Consider the following 14,394-nt stretch of genomic DNA (forward strand, 5'->3'; position numbering starts at 1 on the left):
GGTTTAGAAGATCATAATATTTACATCCATTAAAATGTCATAATATTTTCAATATTTTTAAAGAATAATTTACACAATGTGGTTGGCTGAAATACTTAAAATACTCATCAATTCTTTTATCACCTGTGTTAAGCTGTTGGATGTGTTATCTAAATCTCCGATTATAAAGCAATTTACACTGAACATAATGACATAATGTAATACAAGGAGATGGATGGACAATTTTCGTCGAATTATCGTGTTTGAATAAGTCATGAACCGTGTCATTTATCTGTCACTATGAATTATTCAAAATGTATCAGAAAACATGATGTGATGCATCCTCCGAGCAGATGCATATTTTACGTGTGATACTGATTTGTGTAGTCATTTGCAACAAGTTTCCCATAAATTAGTGTTATAATTCATGTTTCATGGTATCCGAACATGCTTTATATGTAATATCATGAAGTGAACTTGAGTCGAAATCATAAATTTATAAGCTCCAGTGACAATCACTCAATCAGGCCACTATTTTATCGAAGTATCTCACCAAAGTTCTCTCAGTATTGCTTTCTTGTTTATTTGAGAAGTACTACTGTAAGTTCACTAAACCCTGTATGCATTGGTTTATTGGAAAGACGTGTAGACAGCTGGATAGTGGTTAATACCCAGTCCTCACCTCAAAATGTTCGAGGAGCACTCAAGTTTTTCAAACATCCTTTTTCTCCTCCTTGACCACTCATACATTACATTGGATCGGCAGAACATTTTGGTTAAGTATAGTTTTACGGACGGTTGCCCTCCCTGCCACCAGTCCCGTGCGGAAGCATGAATTCACTACTGTATATTTCTGTGGTGGTTTTGCACCACCCTGGTGTTTGCTTAAGAGTCGGCCACATATGATTTTTTCGAGATAGGAGAGTGAAAGTATACGCGTTTCTCAGCAAGAAAGCATACTTTATTATGAACAAAATTATACACAACCAAGCATAATGCGATTTTTCGAAATAATCTGTCCTCTGGAAGTCAATCCACTTCTCCACAAATCTTTCACGACCCATTCTCTCCTCCTCTAGCATTCGTGTAGACTTGCACCCTTAAAGGCATACTGTGCATCAACTTTTCCAGATGCCCTAAGCCCTACCTTTCCCATTCTTCGATATAACTACGGATGTTCTCCAGGTTACGTGAACAGTTTCTGAGGACCTGGACAGCCCTTTTCAATGGTTCCAAGCGTGCTCAATGAGATTGATATCAGCAGAATGTGAAGGTCACTCCATCTGACTGATCTCGACTTCCTGGAAGTAATCACCTACCTGGCAAGCACGGTGCACTCTGGAGTTATCATCCTGTAGCACGAACACATTAGATACGTGTTGATGGAAACGAACCATACACGGTTCGAGGATTACTTTCAACAAAGATGAGTGGCGTCCTACGGCCGTTGTAGGCATTACAAGTGAATAATTTAGAAAGACTCTGGGCATAACAAGTGAATAATCTAGAAATACTGTAGGCATTACAAGTGAATAATTTAGAAAGACTCTAGGCATTACAAGTGAATAATTTTGAATCACTGTAGGCATTACAAGTGAATAATTTAGAAAGACTCTAGGCATTACAAGTGAATAATTTGGAATCACTGTAGGCATTACAAGTGAATAATTTAGAAAGACTGTGGGCATTACAAGTGAATAATTTAGAAACACTGCAGGCATTACAAGTGAATACTTTAGAAATACTGTAGGCATTACAAGTGAATACTTTAGAAATACTGTAGGCATTACAAGTGAATAATTTAGAAATACTGTAGGCTCTACAAGTGAATAATTTAGAAAGACTGTAGGCATTACAAGTGAATATTATAGAAATACTGTAGGCATTACAAGTGAATACTTTAGAAACACTGTACGCATTACAAGTGAATACATTAGAAATACTGTAGGCATTACAAGTGAATACATTAGAAATCCTGTAGGCATTACAAGTGAATATTATAGAAATACTGTAGGCATTACAAGTGAATAATTTAGAAATACTGTAGGCATTACAAGTGAATACATTAGAAATCCTGTAGGCATTACAAGTGAATACTTTAGAAACACTGTAGGCATTACAAGTGAATACTTTAGAAATACTGTAGGCATTACAAGTGATTAATTTAGAAACACTGTGGGCATTACAAGTGAATAATTTAGAAACACTGTAGGCATTACAAGTGAATACTTTAGAAATACTGTAGGCATTACAAGTGAATACTTTAGAAACACTGAAGGCATTACAATTGAATAAGATAGAAATACTGTAGGCATTACAAGTGAATACTTTAGAAATACTGTAGGCATTACAAGTGAATACTTTAGAAATACTGTAGGCATTACAAGTGAATACTTTAGAAACACTGTAGGCATTATAAGTGAATACTTTAGAAATACTGTAGGCATTACAAGTGAATACTTTAGAAATACTGTAGGCATTACAAGTTATTAATTTAGAAACAATGTAGGCATTACAAGTGAATAATTTAGAAACACTGTAGGCATTACAAGTGAATACTTTAGAAATACTGTAGGCATTACAAGTGAATACTTTAGACATACTGTAGGCATTACAAGTGAATACTTTAGAAACACTGTAGGCATTATAAGTGAATACTTTAGAAATACTGTAGGCATTACAAGTGAATACTTTAGAAATACTGTAGGCATTACAAGTGATTAATTTAGAAACAATGTAGGCATTACAAGTGAATAATTTAGAAACACTGTAGGCATTACAAGTGAATACTTTAGAAATACTGTAGGCATTACAAGTGAATACTTTAGAAATCCTGTAGGCATTACAAGTGAATACTTTAGAAACACTGTAGGCATTACAAGTGAATACTTTAGAAATACTGTAGGCATTACAAGTGAATACCTTAGAAATACTGTAGGCAATACAAGTGAATACTTTAGAAACACTGTAGGCATTACAAGTGAATACTTTAGAAATACTGTAGGCATTACAAGTGATTAATTTAGAAACACTGTAGGCATTACAAGTGAATAATTTAGAAACACTGTAGGCATTACAAGTGATTAATTTAGAAATACTGTAGGCATTACAAGTGAATACATTAGAAATACTGTAGGCATTACAAGTGAATACTTTAGAAATACTCTAGGCATTACAAGTGAATACATTAGAAATAGTGTAGGCATTACAAGTGAATACTTTAGAAACACTGTAGGCATTACAAGTGAATACTTTAGGAATACTGCAGGCATTACAAGTGAATACATTAGAAATAGTGTAGGTATTACAAGTGAATACTTTAGAAATACTGTAGGCATTACAAGTGATTAATTTAGAAACACTGTAGGCATTACAAGTGAATAATTTAGAAACACTGTAGGCATTACAAGTGAATACTTTAGAAATACTGTAGGCATTACAAGTGAATACCTTAGAAATACTGTAGGCGTTACAAGTGAATACTTTGGACATACTGTAGGCATTACAAGTGAATACTTTAGAAACACTGTAGGCATTACAAGTGAATAATTTAGAAACACTGTAGGCATTACAAGTGAATACATTAGAAATACTGTAGGCATTACAAGTGAATACTTTAGAAATACTCTAGGCATTACAAGTGAATACATTAGAAATACTGTAGGCATTACAAGTGAATACTTTAGAAACACTGTAGGCATTACAAGTGAATACTTTAGGAATACTGCAGGCATTACAAGTGAATACTTTAGAAATACTGTAGGCATTACAAGTGAATACTTTAGAAACACTGTAGGCATTACAAGTAAATACTTTAGAAATACTGTAGGCATTACAAGTGATTAATGTAGAAACACTGTAGGCATTACCATTGAATACTTTAGAAATACTGTCGGCATTACAAGTGATTAATTTATAACCACTGTAGGCATTACAAGTGAATACTTTAGAAATACTGTAGGCATTACAAGTGAATACTTTAGAAATACTGTAGGTATTACATGTGATTAATTTAGAAACACTGTAGGCATTACAAGTGAATACTTTAGAAATACTGTAGGCATTACAAGTGAATACTTTAGAAATACTGTAAGCATTACAAGTGAATACTTTAGAAACTCTGTAGGCATTACAAGTGGATACTTTAGAAATACTGTAGGCATTACAAGTGATTAATGTAGAAACACTGTAGGCATTACAAGTGAATACTTTAGAAATACTGTAGGCATTACAAGTGATTAATTTATAACCACTGTAGGCATTACAAGTGAATACTTTAGAAACACTGTAGGCATTACAAGTAAATACTTTAGAAAGACTGTAGGCATTACAAGTGAATACTTTAGAAAGGCTGTAGGCACTAAAAGTGAATAATTTAGAAAGACTGTAGGCATTACTAGTGAATAATTTAGAAACACTGTAGGCACTACAAGTGAATAATTTCGAAAGGCTGTAGGCATTACAAGTGAATAATTTAGAAATACTGTAGGCATTACAAGTGAATACTTTAGAAACACTGTAGGCATTACAAGTGAATACTTTAGAAACACTGTAGGCATTAAGAGTGAATACTTTAGAAAGACTGTAGGCATTACAAGTAAATACTTTAGAAATACTGTAGGCATTACAAGTGAATACTTTAGAAAGACTGTAGGCATTACAAGTGAATACTTTAGAAAGGCTGTGGGCACTAAAAGTGAATAATTTAGAAAGACTGTAGGCATTACTAGTGAATAATTTAGAAACACTGTAGGCACTACAAGTGAATAATTTCGAAAGGCTGTAGGCATTACAAGTGAATAATTTAGAAATACTGTAGGCATTACAAGTGATTAATTTAGAATCACTGTAGGCATTACAAGTGAATAATTTAGAAAGATTGTAGGCACTGCAAGTGAATAACTTAGAAAGACTGACGGCACTACAAGTGAATAATTTAATAACACTGTAGGCATTATAAGTGAACAATTTAGAAAGCCTGTAGGCTCACAAGTGAATAATATAGAAAGACTTTAGCTACTACATGTGAATAATTTAGAAAATATGTAGGCACTACAAGTGAATAATTTAGAAACACTGTAGGCACTACAAGTGAATAATTCCGAAAGGCTGTAGGCACTACAAGTGAATAATTAAAGAAACACTGTAGGCAATACAAGTGAATAACTTAGAAAGGCTTTAGGCACTGAAAGTGAATAATTTAGGAAGACTGTAGGCACTACAAGTGAATAACTTCGGAAGGCTGTGGGCACTACAAGTGAATAATTTAGAAACACTGTAGGCACTACAAGTGAATAATTTAGAAACACTGTAGGCTCTACAATTGGATAATTTAAAAAATTTGTAGGCACTACATGAATAATTTAGAAAGGCTGTAGGCACTAAAAGTGAATAATTTAGAAAGACTCTAGGCACTACTAGTGAATAATTTAGAAACACTGTAGGCACTACAAGTGAATAATTTCGAAAGGCTGCAGGCACTACAAGTGAATAATTTAGAAACACTGTGGGCACTACAGGTGAATAATTTAGAAAGGCTGTAGGCACTAAAAGTGAATAATTTAGAAAGGCTGTAGGCACTAAAAGTGAATAATTTAGAAACACTGCAGGCATTACAAGTGTATAATTTAATAACACTCTAGGAATTAAAAGTGAATAATTTAGAAAGACTGTAGGCACTACAAGTGAATAATTTAGAAACACTGTAGGCACTACAAGTGAATACTTTAGAAACACTGTAGGCAATACAAGTGAATACTTTAGGAATACTGTAGGCATTACAAGTGAATACTTTAGAAATACTGTAGGCAATACAAGTGAATACTTTAGAAAGAGTGTAGGCATTACAAGTGAATACTTTAGAAAGACTGTAGGCATTACAAGTGAATACTTTAGAATGACTGTAGGCATTACGAATGAATAATTTCGAATCACTGTAGGCATTACAAGTGAATAATTTAGAAAGATTGTAGGCACTGCAAGTGAATAATTTAGCAAGACTGGCGGCACTACAAGTGAATAATTTAATAACACTGTAGGCATTACAAGTGAATAATTTGGAAAGCCTGTAGGCTCACAAGTGAATTATTTAGAAAGACTTTAGTCACTACAAGTGAATAATTTAGACAGTAGGCATTGCAAATATATATATATATATATATGTTGTGACGAGGTAAGACAGGATCGGAAATTATTACGTCTGAAGTACTGTGAAGGCATCACCCATGAACAATACGATTCATTAATATGGGCTATGGTGATTAGGCCACGCAGACGAAAGAGACGGACAATACGTGGTAAAGAGTCGTAGTTGTGGTGATGGAAGTACAAAGGGGCAACCATCTCATTTTATCAGTATACTGAAAGAGGAAATTAGTTTGTCTTCTTCTGCGAAGTATGAAAATATCGGCGAAAGAAAGAGAAAGGTGTCAAAGGGCGTGAAAATGAAAGACACCCTCGTCCTCGTAAACATTATACGTTCGGGTGAGGAGAGAACAGAACTCGGCCATGGGAGGTCAGGTATAAGGATCCTGGCACAAGAATGTTGACCTTGTGATCGCCAACTCACACTCCTAAGATGAGAGTCCCTGCTCTCCCTTTTGGCCACCATTTTGACAGACAGGAAATATATCGTAGTAGTATTCTAACCCCCTCCAGACGAATCACGGAGGGATAAAAGGAATGGAGAGCTATAACTGTCCACGTTGAGGGAAGGGACGGACCGTACGTGATAAAGAGACGTAGTTGTTTTGATGTGAATAGGGCAACCATCCTCTGTTATCAATAATCAGAAGAAAGAAGTCCCAAACTGAAGTGGAAGGTCAAAATAGGTGAGGATCTGAGGGAGGAAGGATGGATAAGCAAAAGGGGAAGCCCAAGAGAGTAAAGCGTACAGGGAAATGATTAACCTTTATCGCTTTATGTGGGCAGCACATCACCGCCTTTTCGGAGAAAAAAAGTGCGCTCAAAAGTTCCTTTCTAGTTTTGTATTTTTCTACCTAAGTGCCAACCAATTTAAAAAAAAATACACTAGGGTACTTGTATACGAGTTATTTTTTAAATTATTCTATGATTTAAAATGTAATCCTGTTTTAATCATTAGAAAGCCAGGAAAGAATGAGTCAATCCTAAACTGCTCTGTGATTTAAGAATTCAAGTTCTTGTTGAAAAAAAAAAGTGCATTTCACGTTATCTAAAAGTCCACTGATCCAACCTACTATCATTCCTGTTGCTAAAGTAAGGAGGAACGTATAAAAATGAACAAAAGTGATCTGTAATTTAAAAGGGCGGGAGTGGACGAAAGTTAAGGAAAGAAATACAAACCCCACATCAACATGGGAATCACGGTAAAGACAACATATCTGTAATAATAATAATAATAATAATAATAATAATAATAATAATAATAATAATAATAATAATAATAATAATAATAATAATAATAATAATAATAATAGACCTTTGCTGGCGAGACCTAGTATTTACCGTGCACTAAGTCTTATGGTATAGGCCAGAGCAATTTTGTTACTTTCATTGATTTGTCTCTGTCTTATCCTTGCCTTTGGCAATATTAAAGTGACTGAGGTATGAGCGATGCTGGTAATGCCATTCCTTATGCAGCCAGACCCTGTTATGATTGGTGTGAAAATGTTGCTCATAGGGTTGGTTGTTGCATGCATTTAAGTGGGCTTGGCAGACCGATATGTAATAGCAACTTCTGGCTTGGTGAGGAAAGCAACGTGAAACTACGTCACTCCTTATGTCCCTAGTATGCCTCTTCAGTGAAGCCTAGGCCATATATGAGAGCTGACGGTGGAACTGTTGAGGATCCAACCAGCCTTCATGCTGAGGACTGAACATACAATAATAATAATAATAATAATAATAATAATAATAATAATAATAATAATAATATCCTTTATTTTTTAACCATTTACAGTCCAGGGTTGGCTTTTCCCTCAGACTCAGCGAGGGAAACCACCACGGCCACCTCAAGGGCAGTGACCCGAGCGTGAGTTTTGGGGTCGGGGCATACAGCTGGAAAAGGGGACCAGTACCTCGCCCAGGTGGCCTGACCTGCTATACTGAACACGGATCTTGTCAGTGGGGGGAGGGGGGAGATTGGAAGGTATAGACAAGGCAGATGGAAGGAAGCGACCGTAACCTTAAGATAGCTGCCATCAATGCATTTGGCTGGAGGAGAAGTGGGAAACCACGGAAAACCACTTCGAGGATGGAACCCCCTCTACTCAGTTGAGCTCCAGAGCTTGAGTGGACCCCGTTCCAGTCCTCGTACTACTTTTCCAATTTCGTGGCAGAGCCGGGAATCGAACCCAGTCGTTCGGTGGTGACGGCTAATCACACTAACCACTATACCAGAGAGGCGGACCATGATCATTAAAATAGAGCAAATTTATGAGGAGTAGCTGTCGAGTAGAGTTTTTAGTCGTGTTACTATGATATAATCAAATTTATATGAAGTATTTATGTTGCATCCGTAAAATGTTGTGTTCGAACCGCACTGTCGGCAGCCCCAAATAAGGTTTTCCATGGTTTTCCATTTTTACATCAGCAATATGCTGGGTCTGTACTTTGGTTAAGGCCACGGTCGCTGCCTTCCCAATCCTAGCCCTTTCCAGTCCCAATGCCGCCATGAAATCTGTCTGTCTATTTCGGTGCAACGTAAAGCAAAGTGTGTGTTGAAAACCTACTGTACAACCTGTTTACTGTCAGTGACGGGTCAGGGATGGAAGGAATGAAGCCTCCCCATCTAGCGGTGTGAATAGGGAATGTGCCGGCTGCCAGAGCCTGTCGCACTTCTCTATGGAAATGATTAATGACTGACAGACTGAATGAAATTATAGTGGAGAGGGCTGCTGGAATGAAGTATGACAGGAAAAACCGGAGTACCCGGAGGAAAACCTGTCCCGCCTCCGTTTTGTCCAGTACAAACTTCACATGGAGTGACCGGGATTTGAAATACGGAACCCAGCGGTGAGAGGCCGACGTGCTGCCGCCTGAGCCACAGAGGCACTAAAGCAATATCAACTTTAGCGTAATACTACTACTATTAATACTATTGCGAGGAAGGACAATTTATACCAAGATTGATAGCGACATTGAAGAACAGAAAACTCTAATTTTATGGATATCTCTTTAGAATGGACGAGAAGACCCTGACAAAACAGATTTTTAAAACACTTGGCGATAGACCTAAAGTTCCCTACAAATGGTTCAGGGAGAAGAGAAAGGAATTTAAGCAGTCTGGATTAAATCGGGAAGAGATCCTAAACCAAACAAGGTATAGATCAATAATCGACAGCTTCAGAGGCTGAATAGGGGATGGACAGAGGAAGGAATACAGACAGCCAGAGAAAGAAGGCTTCCAGTTACGTGTGATTGTTGCTTAACGTGGTATCGTATGGCCTTAAAGACAATAATAATAATAATAATCTTCTTTTTTTTTTCGCACAGACGTGTCTTATGGTGACAATGGAATAGGAAAGACCTGGGTGTAGGAAGGAAGCGGCCGTGTCTTTAATTAAGGTACACACCGGGCGAGTTGGCCGTGCGCGTAGAGGCGCGCGGTTGTGAGCTTGCATCCGGGAGATAGTAGGTTCGAATCCCACTATCGGCAGCCCTGAAAATGGTTTTCCGTGGTTTCCCATTTTCACACCAGGCAAATGCTGGGGCTGTACCTTAATCAAGGTCACGGCCGCTTCCTTCCAACTCCCAGGCCTTTCTTATCCCATCGTCGCCATAAGACCTATCTGTGTCGGTGCGACGTAAAGCCCCTAGCAAAAAAAAATAAAAATAAGGTACAACTCCAGCATCTGCCTGGTGTAAAAATGGAAAACCACAGAAAACCATCTTCAGGGCTGCCGACAGTGCGGTTCGAACCCATTATCTCCCGGATTCAAGCTCACAGCTGCACGCCCCTAACCGCACGGCCAGCTCGTCCGGTTTAATGATAATAATAGATATGGTCATTATTATAGAGCAAAATTTTAAGGAATACTGTCGAACGTGACTTTTTAGTTATTTTTCTATGACATACTCAAATGTATATGAAGTATTTATGTCATTATCTCTGTTCTAGCCCTGTCAAGTCATTTTACAAGATTTATTTTCTGAAGTCAGCAAAATTTCTCGTCCCTAATCTGATGCACATGCAAAATTGGCTGCCTCCCTTTCCAATTATTCAAAGTTCTCTCGCCCTCTTTCCAACAACTCAGCCAGAAACTGCACTTATATCTTTTGTGTGCCTCGTCACCAGTGGCAGAAACTCAAGGCATGGTAACAATTTTAACATCGTACTATTTCTTTTTTTTTTTATCTTTCCCTGTATCATCAGTTTTGCTTTCAGCTTTCTTTTCGTCACTTCCCTCACGACGAGTTACAACAGTGTGCGCTGGCCAAGATAGAAAGGTTGCGGTGGAAAATTCAATGGGGTGGTCGCTCGTCAACAGAATACAAATGGAAATAATTTGCAGTCGGCAACCAGAACAGAAACTTCGCGCCTTTCCTTGTAGCACGACAGGATTCCGCTCTACATCCACCGTGCTTTCAGCTCTAAGATGGTATTCAAGGCAGCTGGAATATTGCGGCAGCAAGACAAATTATGTGTCTTGTATACCAGTGCAAATGCTTTGGAACGTAGTGACATTGCATGTCCCGGGGCTATTTCGCCATTCATGATTAATGATACTCACCGCAACCCGGACCGCTGTTGGGTTTTACAAGGTAGATCCTGGGAGCCTGTGGCAGTGTGTATGGATGATTAAAGTCAACGGGTTTTGGCACAGACGTATGAATTTAACTTTCTCACAAATATTGACGTGATAATGTATGTAAAATCAAGCTACATACATTCGAAACATAGTGAAGAAACAATCAAACATCCACAGTTTAGCACTTCAGGCAAGCAAATCAATGTTGAAATCATCCTAGGGATATAAGCAAAGAATTTTAGGCAAATAAAATATAACGAAGTGTGAGAATATATTCTTCATTTATTTCTAAAAGTTACGATCCTCTTCTTAATCACTGTCATTTTGTCGCTAATGTGAATCAGTTCTGAGTTTCACTTAAATCCTTATCTGTACATTCGGTGTGGATTTTTTCAAAAAATCATGAAAAGCCTGAGGGTATTGATCCATGGAAAGCATTTCAGAAAAAAATATGTAACAAAGTTAATTTGTCTAGGATTTTAATAAAAAAGAAGACGAGTAAAGAAACAAGCAATTTTAGGCAGTGTTTAGGAAGTGCATTTAGGCCGGGAGTGATTTTAAAATCCAAGACTGACAATATGAAGCCATTCTGAGCCCTTTATCTCTTCAACGTTCGACACAATTGAGAAAATTGCTTAGTTTTACGTTTTTCGTAGTATGGGGTCTCCTACTTTGTCTGCAAATACATTAAAAACTATCAAAACAAAAGTAAACGGGTAGAAGAATATTAAACAAGAATGAGTGTAAAGAAAATATTTGGAGAATATATTACGTGTAAGAAAGCGTACAATCATGAAGGCCCTTGGACGGGTGGAAGGTAAAAGCGTCCACGATTTGTAATCTCGGTACTTGATGGGGTAGAGTGGTTAGCTTTATGCCCGGCCGCCTTTGTACCAGGAATTAATCTAGAAAACATTTTTGGTGTAGGATGAATGAACTTCAGGGCCATGTGCACCCCCGGAAGTGCAAATCACATTTATTAAATTTTTCGAATTCGTGACAGGGAGTCAAACCCACGTTCTTCTGGCTGGACCGAACATGTCTTTACCCCCTTAATATAATGCGTGCCATCCTAAAAATTGAAGAACTAGCAATATGAGTAATTTAATTGTTATAAATTAACTTATTAAAATCTAGAGAAATGGAGAAAAATGAATTTGTGTAACAATTTTTTTTTACGTTTCTAGAGATATATTTCCTGTTATTTGTCGCTATTTATCAGAATGAAAGATGCATGGTACTCAGAATGTTAAAATTGTACACTGGGATCTGAAGGTGTTCTCTCTGTGAGTGCAATCCTTCGTAAGGGTGTAGTGGCATCTCGCGACAATCCTTTTGGTGATCTAGCTCCAGGAGTCTCTGCTTTGGGCATGGTGACTTGCTTGCTGTAAGCTCTCCTGGTCAAGCTCTTGATCTGTTCAATCCATCGTAACGATGCACGTCCTGTCGGTCTTCGGGTCGTGTGTGTATTGCGATATAGTGTTAATATCCTACTGCAACGTAACATAGAAAATGATCTCGATAGCTTGAGGGGTCTCGTGTCCAGCCAAGATCAAGTAGTATTTGTTTAATGACTTCTTTCTCCGGTTATATCGCGAGCTATAAAACGGGGATTTTTAATATAAACATATTCTGCTGCTCTATTACATTCAAAAATAATTTACAGGTAATCTGTGTTGCTCCATAACAAAGATTATTAATTTAATCCCCATAGTGTACTCTCCAGATCTCTTCAAGTATTAAAAATAGCTATTTGCTTTCCAAATATTACAAGCAAAAATTAATAATTACAAAACAATAGCGACATTTTAATGAAAATTTCAGAAAATATTCCCCTAAACATGTACTACTTCCCTGTAAAAAATCGTATGCCTGGGACCAAAATTTTGAGGATACGAATCATGTTGATGAAATAGCTGGTGTACTTAACATATTGGTAATGCCTGTAATATTAATAACATTTGCAATATTACTAATGCACTAAATTTAAAAATGTTCGTATATTCCTTTTATTATGACTGATGGTTGTGCTATGTGAGAATAATATTGTTTTAGTTACCTTCATATTTTATGACAAACTCATCATTGTTGCGTTGGATAATTTATATGACCTACTATTTTCCAATTTTGACAGTCTTAAATAATCAAATTAAATGCATAACAAAAATACTTCTAATATTTTAAAAATAATGTTTTGCACTGTAAATCATAACACAATGTATTCTTGTAGCTAATTTGCTGTTGCCCTCATGCCCTGAAAATGAAACAATTAAATAAAGTTGATGCAGAATTTGTCTCTAAACTCCTATTAAGTAAACAGAAATAATACGGTAACATTTTTATCGTGATGCACATGATCTCACCATGTGCTTGTCCTTGTTATCCATTATGATCTTCTGGCGCTGATCCGATAAAATTCTCTTGTAGTCTGAGAAGGACCGCTCAACATCACAGGAAGTCACCGGTGCATATTTTATAACCCTTTCAGACCTGAAAGAAAACTGGAGGTGTGAATTTTTGTTTGTATGTCAAAAACTTACTAAAATGCTCCTCAGTACACATATTGATAGTTTATTTTACAAAATAAAAACTAACATCCGAAAAGCAGGACCCACACAATTGTGCGTATCAAAATTCAAACCCTCGTTCTATCACATACGATGATGTATCTGCAAAATTTACGTTCACTAACCAATGTACACACTTCATTGAATATATTCCGGTATTCAGTAAAGCTTCTAGATTAATATACATGCAATAAATAAATACTTAATTTTGGCACTACTGCTTCCCGTCATCTCGCCGATCAACTGTGCTTTTTAAACTCTTCTTCCTTCGCCCTGGCGGTCAAGCGCATACTAAAAGCAATTGAAATATACGCCACGAGTCCCGCACAATCACTGCAGTCCGGTCTAGCGCCGAAAAAACATCAAATACGGCCAGGGATAACTAAAATACGAACCCGCACAATTGTGCATACTCTGTCTGAAATGGATAAGATAAAACTAGCTGGGTGAAATATCTCTCGGGGGTCTCTTCTTGTTCACCACTAATGATATTACAAACAGATAGAGAGCTTTAATAACCTAGATTTCATTTCAAGACTGAATGGAGCTCGTTAGAAACTCTGAGCAACAAAAGGAACCTTGCCATCTCAGATTGTGAGAAAGGATCATTGTTGTTGTATGCTGTTGAGGCACTCGGACACACTGTATTTCACAGAAAAAGGGTTAAAGGTTACCAATTTTTAAGCCAACTTTCACAATTGAAATATAACCTAGATGGGATGGAATTCACCAATTATTTTACTCCAGTCTGAAAATAAAATGAGCTGAAACATGAAAACAATTGATTATGCACAAAAATGTTGCATCCCCCTGTGGGAGGAGACAAAGAATACACCCACAGTTTCCCCTGCCTATCGTAAGAGACGACTAAATGGGACGACCAAGGGATGATTGAATTAGAACCATGAAACTACTTGTTATTAGTACCATAACGTGTGGAACACCATAGGTCGCCTTTACTTGCGAGTAGTACCACTATGTTAGGTACCCAATATGTTTGTGATTAATAGCAATAGTGGGTGGGTCACTATGGGTTTACAGTACCCGTGATTCGTACCACTCTATGCGTAACACCACGGACTTACGTTGCCTGTGATAAGTACCATTGTGAGAAACAC

Source organism: Anabrus simplex, chromosome 3 (assembly GCF_040414725.1).
Source record: "Anabrus simplex isolate iqAnaSimp1 chromosome 3, ASM4041472v1, whole genome shotgun sequence".
NCBI classification, from domain to species: Eukaryota; Metazoa; Arthropoda; class Insecta; order Orthoptera; family Tettigoniidae; genus Anabrus; species Anabrus simplex.